Source organism: Paralichthys olivaceus, chromosome 9 (assembly GCF_024713975.1).
Source record: "Paralichthys olivaceus isolate ysfri-2021 chromosome 9, ASM2471397v2, whole genome shotgun sequence".
NCBI classification, from domain to species: Eukaryota; Metazoa; Chordata; class Actinopteri; order Pleuronectiformes; family Paralichthyidae; genus Paralichthys; species Paralichthys olivaceus.
The window spans coordinates 24,289,321-24,300,494 of record NC_091101.1 but is presented as its reverse complement, the minus strand read 5'-3'; positions in this window follow the sequence as shown (position 1 = coordinate 24,300,494).

Genomic DNA, 11,174 nt, shown 5'->3' with positions numbered 1-11,174 from the left:
GCATCCTGACGAGTTTTGTTGGGCTTTGGACACTTTGGGTTCTTCCCACTGTGGACACTTATATGTATCCACTTCCTTTTTGAACGAAATATCCGTATTTTTAATATATAATCAAAATACTAGATAAGACTAAACTCAGAGGAAACATTTTCACTCTTTAACGTTTACATAAGAACTTCCTGAAGCACCAGAATCCATCTTTTCATTTAGCAGTTACATGCTCGTGGCTCTGTGACGTACAGCACGACGCCCCATGTTCATAAACCAACCTACTTTAGATGATTTGTACTAGCATGAGCTACTTAACACAAAGTACCGGTGAGCTTGAATGTAAATTAGTTTGTCTGTTATTCCATCATTAATTATTACGTCCGCCAATGAGGCTCGGCCTTTGTTTTTTGTCTCTAGATGATGCAAACACTCCTGGATGGATTAACACAAACCTCAGGGGTAGATGCAGAAAAACAGATCAGGAGAACGATCCGAGAATTATTTTTATTTCGTGCGATGCGGCGTTTTTCAACATTTTTGGTAATTGCTCAAAGAATTCAGGGATATTGATGAAAATCTGACGTCTTTGGGGAACTTGGTTGGACATATTTGCATCGGGCCTTGTGCTCTTCTACTTTTCTTTGCTCCTCTGACAAACTTGTTGACAAAGATCAACGTGACGAGATACAAACCAGTCTGTGTCTCGTTATGTGCTTAGTGGAGCGGACACACAAACAAAACACACAATTTATTCTACAGACTGAAGCTAAATCTATTGTTGCTCCCTAAGTGATTAGGACAAGAAGATAAATATTTCCAATGATCTCGATAGGATTTAATTTCCATGAGTAAATTATTGTGTGATGTTATTTATTTCGGAATCATTTTGTCAGTGCATTTCTGTAGTTTCTAACAGCTGTTTCCATACTTTCAGCTAAATCCAATGACCACTAGTCCCTCATCAGTGAGATCTAAACTTTGGAAGCTCATTCCAAGCACCTGCGATGTTGGCACATTCGAAATCCCTCTCCCTCTTAAAATCTCTTTTTCTGAACGTTCATAAGAGCTAAATATTTATAGAAAGCCACTGTGCCAAAGTAACCCACCACATTTTCTAAATAAGCCTTATTTGAAAATAAGGTCCAGATGTTTCACGTTTTTGGTGAGCGATGCAGATGGCTGCACGCAGTCAGCGTGTGTTTTCACCGTTTCCATGACTGGGAGTAGTAGATGATGATGGTTGTCTTAGTAATTTCAAGGCAACCCTCGACTTCCAGGAAGTAAAGCAAAACTATGCCGTTGCCTGCGTCATCCAGTGAGTCAACCAAACAGTCTGGAGGGATATCTGTGAGGGAGTCCAGACACTCATTCCTCCGTCCTCTCACTTCCATGACTGTTCAGTTTCCTCACTGGAGGTTCACTGGGGCCAAAAGCATTTACGTCCCAAATTAAAGTCCTATTTCAGCACGTTACTGAATTTGTCAAACGGACAGAACATCCTTTCCACTACGTTCCAATGCCATATTATATTCTGTCGCAGGATTCATTCTCATGGAACTAAATATGACAGAAACGGATTAATTACCTCCACCAAGGAGGTTCTGTTTTCACCCATGTCTCTTTGTGGGTTTATGTGTTGGCAAAAACTACTAAACCGATTTCCATCACACTTGGTGGAAGTATCCATTCAATTCTGATGCGGATTAAGGTGCAAATCCAGGAGTTTGTTTTAACTTTTCACTTTTTGGACAATAATACTTGGACCTCTGGTATTTGAGGGATCGTTGATGTCGACTTCATTGCCACCTACTGGCCTGGCATGAGGACAAAGGTATTTTGTAAAATAAAGGTAAAAAAAAATATCTGCTGTGTCGTGTAGACGAGGCCTCAACACAGACGGTCCTCAGTTTACAAACGGGTTAATGTAAATACACACTAAGCCAAACACAAGCTTTGAAGCCAGCCTCGCTGATATCGATATCCCATCACGGCAGCACCTGATATTAAAAAGATCGCTGCCAGATGACTGCAAAGGAGAAATAAAACTTGTCAGGTTGCTCTGGCTGTGCCTTCAGGGCTGGGTTCTTCTCTTTCCTTTTGTCTGAACGACGATACGGACGAGTCTGTCATTTGACCGTCTCCCTTCCCTGTGTACACTTCAGATCTGGGCTGACAGACTATGAATCATCTGTCAGGAAACTAGGTTAGAGCACAATAGGCTCTTCATAAAGCGAGGCAAGGCCAGGTAGTAAAGCAGGGGGAGAGCATATACGCAGCCGCCATCTTGGAATCCAGGTCTGAGGAGAGAGTGGATGAGGGCTCAGTTTGTTTTGCTCCGTACGATTTATTTCAAGGTGAAGCAGTAAAATCTTTGGAAGGTAAAGACGAGCAGGTGGTTTAATGACAACTTCCATATTACAAATAAGAAGTTGTTCCTTTATTAATTACGGCTACACACAAAAACACATGCTCTCAGCAGAAGTGAGCCTCTTCTCACCATGCATTATTAAAAATACCATCAATATTGACACTGTAGGCTCATAGTCCAGAGAGCCTGGGAATGTTGCCTAAATGTTTTAACAACCCCTCTTCAATTTATACCTCTTTTCCCCCTCGAGTCCTCACCTACGCGTTTCAGGCTCTTCTATAATATGGAGTTTCTGGCTGCGCTCTGTGTCCGGTCTACCTTACAGCAAGGAAATTAAATGTTAAATATTTACCATTCCCCTGGTATGTGACCCTGCAGATTCCAGCTGTGATGGGTAGCAGCCACATTCCTCCGCACAGGAAGTTTATCCTACTCGTTTTCTCTCTCTCTCTCTCTCTCTCTCTCTCTCTCTCTTTTTTCCCGCCACCTCCTCCCCGTCCTGACGGTGCTTTTGAACACGACCAGTGGCTCAGGCATCGCTGTCATGAAATACACTAACATGTCACATGTGCCGCTGCCGGCGGGCGTGAGGCTTTCCAGGACGAGCGGGAGGTTTTCAACAGAGAGGGTGAAATCCTTCCAGCTCTGTTCCTCAACACATCACGTCCATCGGATTAATTTATTACCAAGGAGGTTATGTGTTCACCCGTGTACATTGTGTGTTGGTTGTGGTAGTTTGTTTCTGAGCAGAGGAGACACTCGTGGATCTAGATGAAAACAATTAGGATTATTTACAGGACTTATATCTATGAGTGTGTAAAAGTTGGTGCAGCTCGATTAAATTTAAGGCGACTATTTTGGGCCTTGGCGGAGGTAGAGGGACATTCTAGTTCTCTTTAAAGTAATAATACACATTGGATTATTTGATTTTGGAATACAATGGTAATATACAGAAGGTTGATGGTTCTATTCTTGCCTTCGTGTATAACAGATTTACACAACCTGTTGGATCTGCTGTATTGTGTTGTTGCATTTTATAGTGACGATACAGGATTGATTAAATTAAATGTTTTACTTTGTCTTACCATTCTTTCTTTCTTTCTTTTTTTTCTGGTCTACCTCATTACAACTGTATAAGAATATGGTCCTTGATAACTTTTTCCCTTATAATCAACTGATCCATTAAATTGCATTTTGGGCCTAATCCCTTCGTAGGAAAACTGCACTTTTGTCACAGCAAAGAATGCGACCAAATTTCGAACATAGCTCGAGTGAAAAGAAATGGGAGTCGTCTGATTTCACAATATCCTCGGCACAAAGCATCTCTTTACCCCTAAGACCCCAGGCACCCCACCCCCTCAGATGTAGCCTTTTGTTGTGTGCATGTGACTGTAGAAATGGCTCGGTAGGAAATGCCAGACACCCACAAAAAAGCAGGAGCAAAATAGTTTGTGAGAGCCACCCTCTGCATCAATTCATCTGCAACAAGAAGCATTTTACAGCTGGTTTATTGTTATTCCGCCGCTGTTTAAGCTGTCTTTCATGTCAAAAGTCTTTTCCTGCTTACAAATCACTGGGAAGCAATCCCTTTGGCTGCACTGCTGTGCCCTAAGCCCCTTCCTAGGGTTCAGCCCTTTGATTACCTGTAACGTCGGCCATCAAGTTAAAAAGTAGAGAAACAGGCTGCTGGGATAAGCTTGTGTTCTTGTCTGGAACAGAGGAACACCCCCCCCCCTCTCTCTCTTCTTTTCAGGGACTCCTTCTTTCTTGTCCCCGCTCTCTCGATGAGCCTGGGAACTAAATCTCAGCAAGGCGGGGGGGCCAGTTGCGGTTGTTTAATTGTTTGGGAAATTATTATGCTTTGGCTGCATTAACGAGGAGTCCTCACAGTAAACAAATTGATTAACTAATTAGCTTAGAAATGCAGCGCTGTGTCCCCAGAGAGAGACACACAAGCAGCTCTCACCTTTGACCCCGGGCTTTAGATTCAAGGTTAAATGAGCGGCAGTGTCCTCTGAGTGAACACCACTGTCACACTGCGGCCCTCAGCCAGAGGCCCAGACCAGTTGTCACCGCTCCTGAGTTTTAAGACGTGCTTAATTGGCTTCCCTAAGCGCCCGAGGAGGGGAAAGGGAGAGCTTGTTACGAGCCCTTCTGTTCCAGTGGAGGGAGGGGGGGGTGGGGGTCGCTTATCAGCCATCGCTGGACACCTCCGGTGGCTATTAATCAGAGCCAGAGCCCGGCTGGAGCCAGAAGAGGATCCACGGCGGGACGGGAGCGAGAGGTCGGCTGAGCCTGGAGCCGAGCCTGGGCCTCACTGACACTCTCGACAAACTCCTTCCTCCTCAAATCCGAGGGTAGGCACCAGCACAACCCCCCCACGAGCCCTCCTCCTCCACTCCTCTAGCTTCCTCACTCAAATTGATTTAGGTCCTGTTTAGTCCCCTCTGGCCAGGGCCCATCCATTTTAGGTGGTGTGACAGGTTTATGTCGCCCCCTTACTGTGTTATTATATTGGTGCTGTGCTGCCAGTTACTATTGTGCTAATGAAAATTTAGCACCAGACATAATATTCTTTTTCACAGGATGTGCACCCAGCATGCAAAATATCTCGGGCGCATTTATAGGATTGAAAGTTCTCATTATTTTTAACGTTCCCGACAGACTGGGCTGAAAAACAGTTTTATGGACAGGAAAACAACTATTAGGTGTTGTCAGAGTCGGGGTGATTGTTTAATGAATTTAATCTTCTGTACATGTTAGCTTGGGCACGGCCTTTGACTTTTCTACGTGTGCTCAAACGTTCAGACGAACTAAATGACCAAGACCGAAATCACAAAGTCTGCAGCCATGCCAGCAGCTCTGTGGGGTGGCGCTATACACGCTGGTGCTGTGAGCTCAGTGCTAACAATAAACAAACCACAATGCTAATGTTGAGCCGGTTAATTACGTAACGCGTTCACTAGCATGCTAACATTTGCTAAATGGCACCAAACACAAATTACAGCTGAGACTGATGAAGTCCAATAGTAATTTCATCGCTGAGACTGTCAGGGTGTCACCTCGGGATTTATCAGGAGCCTTTTCTGTCTGTTATAAACTCGTCTCCACTTCCTGCCTCTATGCAGAAATGAAATATCCTGGACACGAACGCGGCCATCTTGCGCCGATGATATAACAGCGAGTGTGTGATACTGTAAGAATTGCTCTGAACGACAGAAAACCATCTTTGAGATAAAACTATTTGACGTGTATTCTGACTTTTTAGTTTGGTCCATGTCCCTTCAACGCTCGCGGAGGAGTCAGACTCGTACTGAAGCCAGCCACGTTTGAGGAGCTGGTTTGAAATAGGGCTGTCATGCTAACCCTAACCCAAATCATTTTTGATGTTCCTAGTTCCTCTTAAATCACTATGGGAATCACAATAGTATTTAAGTACTTTCTTGTAATAACTTCATCGTAAATTGCCAAAAATACAATAAAAAAAAATACAACAGCCCTTTAAAAAAGGAAATAAATATTATCAGTTCCTGATTAATTATAGACAATGGGATTAATATGGTTGTGGTAAATAAGCGTTTTGTGAAACTCCCACATTGTGACGGCTCTCTTCTGGATTAAATTGATAAAATGACCAAGCGACTGATGCTGTAACCACAGGTGTGGCCATAAAACAAAAGTCCCACTCTGACTTCATGTAATAAGTAATTCCACATTGTGCCTGTGGAGGTCCTAATCTGCAACAAATTGCCTGAATTCTGCATAATTTCCTTTGAAACATCAACCAGAGGGTAAAAAGCTGCTTTCAGATTTGGTATGCCGACCTTGAAATGTGTTAATGGCCAAGAATGCTTCCACATCCCACCCAAAGTTTCAAAAGAAACTACCAATCACTGCTGCAGCCATAACCAATAGTGCGAGATTCATTATTGCAGTGGTTCCCACAAGATGAGAGACGCGGGAGAACGTTCTGATGAATTTCAAGTTTAAATGGAAAGCTTCTGTGGAGTGCACTACAAAGCGCCATGTGTAAATATTGAATAATGAGGCACTTTCAAGTCCCCCACTTTGTATCTGCCACGAAAATACGCCATTAATGACGGCTTTTGGTGTGGTTGACATCACACGGAGCCATGAAACGCTATCGCCAGAGATAAATTTGTTATTATTAGTCTCTTAAGGAAAAGAGATTTACAAGCCCCGTGCATTTGCGCTCAAGATGTGCCGACATAAAATTTCTTTGAGACACATGCGACACATTATTAATGAGGCACTCGGTCGGCGATAGTGCATGACGCTCACAATTAGTCATTTGGCCCATGAGTGACATCGCCCGACATGAAAGTGTTTGTAATCAACAACTACAACAGCAGATGACGTGCACGCTCACGTTCACTACATTTATGTTTGCATCACAGGTATTTAGCTCCCGAATGACTCGGCATGAGGACAAAACATAAACTGCAGAGTCACAATGAGCTGCAGAAAAGTATATTTCACAGTATGTGTCAGACAATCTGCTTAAATGTCAGCATTTGTGATGATGAAATGAAACGACTCAGCACTTTTCCTGCGTGACTTGAGGTCAGAATTGTAAAAATGTTGAAAAACGGATTTTACAAACGCTGAATTTAGGAGCCGCCTGTGTTGAAGTTGACTCAGCGTCGCTTGGCACCAGCGTTACTCACCAGAGCAGTTGGAAATAAGTGTTGAAAGTTTGTGTAAAGTTTTCTCCTTTTTTTTTTTTTTTTCCTCATGTCGTGGTCAAATGAATTCAGATGAGTCACAAAGGAGCCGCAGCAGAAACACTTTGGATGTGTGAGAAACACGAACGGCTCCTTGATGCATAAACGGGGCAGATCTCAGATATGACGGAAACGTTTGCCAAATAAAGCACAATGTAAAGTGGTTTGTGTTACTGCTGCACAAAGTCATAACTTGCTGCACCAGTTTTTGTTGACCCGACACATGTGACACAACATTGCATTTAAAAAAACAAGAGAAACAATCACGAGGACGTCAAGCGAATAGTCCTGACATTTTGGATCGTACAACTTTCTGAGACCACGTTCCCAGAATCATGAATATAAATATTTGTAAATATAAACTAGTGAAGAGGAAAAATCTTGGTGAGGACAGTGAACAGTATTTTTTTTAATTTTTTTTTTTATAGAAAGTAAAATAAATAGGGTTTGGATCTTAAATTAGACTTTAAAGCTACAGTGAGTAGGATTTGAGAATGTTTTCTGCCATCTAGTGGCAGAATCAGGAATGACATTGTCTACAGACTAAATTAAAATTTTCTGGAGAAGCCATTTTTTTGTCAGTTGATGCACCAACAGTCTGGATGTTTGCTCACGATTCCTCGCACCGCTGCGCAGGCGACTGTTCAGATTTGGATTTAAAACATTTTTGTAAATCCGTTTATTAATGATTCTTTGAAGTTGACGCATTAAAAACATGGATTGTATATAAAGATGGATGTCTCCTCTTCCTGTTACCATCCAGAGATGAAGTTAAAGTATCCCGTGTAGGAATGTTGCCATGTTATACAGATGGTGAAAGTCAGTCTCAGCTGTCAATCATGATTTATATGGCATCAAATTGCAAAAAATAAAATTTTCTTGCCGGAAAAATAAATGAGTGCTCAGGACGTAGATCGGTTTGATAAGAGCTAACTGGGAAGGTGGGGTTTATGACCTATGTAGCAGTCAGCCACCAGGGGGCTTCACTTTTGGGGAAGCTATCGTGTCGTCCATCTTTATTTACAGTCTGTGCATTAAACACATTTCAAGTAAAGTTGTTTGCATCTGGTCTCGGCTTTGAATCTATATATGAACGTGATCGCCTTTAAAAAAAAATTCACAGTCTCACACAAATGCATTTTATCAAACTATTGAGTTTTACTTAATGTTAGTTTGAATCCTTGTTCTTACAATCTTTAGATATTGATAACGTTCCTGCACACACACACACACACACACACACACACACACACGCTACCTGTGAAGGTATTAATCATCCTGTGGCTTTTGAAACACAATGAACTACATACAAGAGCAACGGGTGATTTCACCTCCTCTGATTGCTTCAGCACTTTACCTGCCCAGCGCTCTGAGGAGCATTACACACACACACACACACACACACACGGCAGGTGAACAGTTACTCGTGAGTGTATTCCATGTATGATTAACGCAGCTAAATGACCTGCACAGAAAGGTGTGGTTGTTTGCTTTGATACTCTCAACAGAAATGTATGGGAGCTATACAATGCACCTGTCTCCGCTGCGACAAAGGCCTCCTTCACAGCAAACAGAGAAGAATAAAGCTCGAGTACATTTTACTGCAGTAGTTCACAGTTTGACGTTTATTTAAGCTGCGTAAACGCTCAAGTTTTCTGTAGTTCCTGCTTCCAAACGCTGAATTTGCATCCACCGTGCAAATAGTGTTAGTTAATCTGAGTCGCTCCTGCCACAGCTTTCTCAGAGGTACACCTGCGACCTTTGAATCAATATCTCATTTCACAGAGAGGCTACCGGTTCCAATGCCGCCTGACGAGTGCCCTGCAGCTATAGTGCCGATTCCAGGAAACAGGGGAAGCGGCTATTAACTTTGGCCATGGTACAGCAATAACTGGAGGGCAATGGTTACACAATCAGCTCCCCTGCGAGATAAGGTCATTGTGTTAGCCCAGGTTCGGAAGTAAACCCTGTATGACAAGCAAACAACAGGAAGGAAATAATCAATTTGGTGCTTTTAATGAACAACTCTGTCTCTGGCCTCTTTGTCAGTGCAAAATTGCCACACGCTGGTTAAACATTACTCCTGTGATAGAACCGTTTTGAGGTGGTCAGGAGCAGCCGAGCGAGTCGGCACACAGGAAGTTAATGTGGGCGGCTTGTATTGTTTGTGCTGTGAACTCGTGTTTAAGGCCGCGACTTCACCCGAGTTGAAGCAAACTCAAACGTGACCCGGTGAAGAGGCTGAGTTCAAGGATTTTAACAATATTGCCGCGAGAAAAGGCGTATTTTGGTTAATTCACATTTTACGCTCGTGCCTGCCACAGTGCTGGGAAGCAACGTCCACGGTATCTGAACCAGAGGACGTTAAAAAGATGCATGACGGAAACATTCATGCAAAAGTGATCAAGAGTCTGACAAACCCAGCGTTAGATATTTTACTTTATGGCTCACTCGTGCATGAAGAGTGCACTCAAGCTGTCCAGCTCTTTAATTTAATCTCACTTTCCGAGACAGGATGTTGAATTTATGAAGTTCTCCAAAGTGAAGTGTCTTTAATTTGACCTGACCTGAGTGGATCTTCTGTTTTATAACAAAAAAGAGACTCAAACTGCCGTCTTCTACATATTTATTTATACTTAAGGCCAAACTATTTATGTGGAAACTTGCTTTTTATCTAACTTATCAGCTCAGTGTGGAAACACTGGATCCTCTGATGCTGATCCCTCAGTGATGGTCTAAAGGGGGAAATGGGTCGGGGGCTGTTGGGTATATGGGGGGGGAACCATAAAAATATATACATGTCTTAATAAGGTTTTCAAAATCAAGTGTTACAAGCGAGTCAGAAATATATTAGAATGTAGAGTTTTGAAGAATCATGAAAAAATGACAGTGTTCTTATATTATATAAAACTTTGCACAAGATAAATGTGTCTGAACTAACTTTTAATTAGATTTTACATTTACAAGGGGTCAGAATCATCCGATATGTTTAAACATTTCAAATACAGAGATATGTGTCATGATTTTTAAGTATATATTTAATAAAAACAAAATTTGCAATGATTCCCAACATGTCATTATCAAACCCTTGGATAGAACTTTTAATAGAGGCTCGATATTTTACAGTTTAAACATCAACTTTATTAATACAACACAAGTACAACCAATTATATGGAACTAAATTTAGGGAAATACATCTTTCCTGCATTGTTTATTTTGTAAAATAAAAGGTTTAATCATCAGCAAACATAAAGACAGATAGATATCTGTAGAAATCATATCATGATGGGCCAGCCAATAAACTGGTCAGGCTCTGTTATTAACTATTAACTTAACAATAAGCAAAATGCAGCTTTGTCAGGATGATTTACTTAAAGCAAATATTAAATCAGTCTGATTATCAGGATAAATAAATCCAATCCTGAAATAGAAAGAAATACAGTAAAACAAATTGATTATTCCACATCACACAATATCAATCAAGTTCATAAATCAGTTGAGTCCAGTTCCTCCTCGGGCTGCGTTTTTGTCTGTGATGTTCGAAAGTTAAACGAAGAGGAGTTTTGTGTGGACGAGTCATTTTCTATTCAAATCAAACCAGAATGCAATGAAGTCACGGAACCAAACTGCTCTTGGAGGAAGGGCAGAGGTCGACGTGTTCATAAACTCACACCTCCAGTAGCTAAACGCCCATGAATCTAAATTTAATGTGAAACAACAACTTAATTTTCTCTCGGGGCTGTTGACAGAAAGCATCTGATTGATGCAGACGTAGGTGAGGCAGCTCGCAGGGAAGTTGACAGTAGAGAATTACAGCTCAGCATCCTGGAATGTGAGGAACCTCATAAATTCATGTGTGAGAGGAGCGGAGGTGGAGGCTGCTGGTTGATGACTTTGTTTTTAGAGGTTATTTTAGGGTCTTCTGGTCACAGTAGAGATACAAACAGAACCTTTCCTCATTTCTTATTTTGAATCTTCACTCTACTAGTGATTATCGTCATTCCAAAGGATTTTCGGAGGTTACGTCAGTATTAGTTTTAACTCACTGATGAATTAAGCGAATTGTTTTG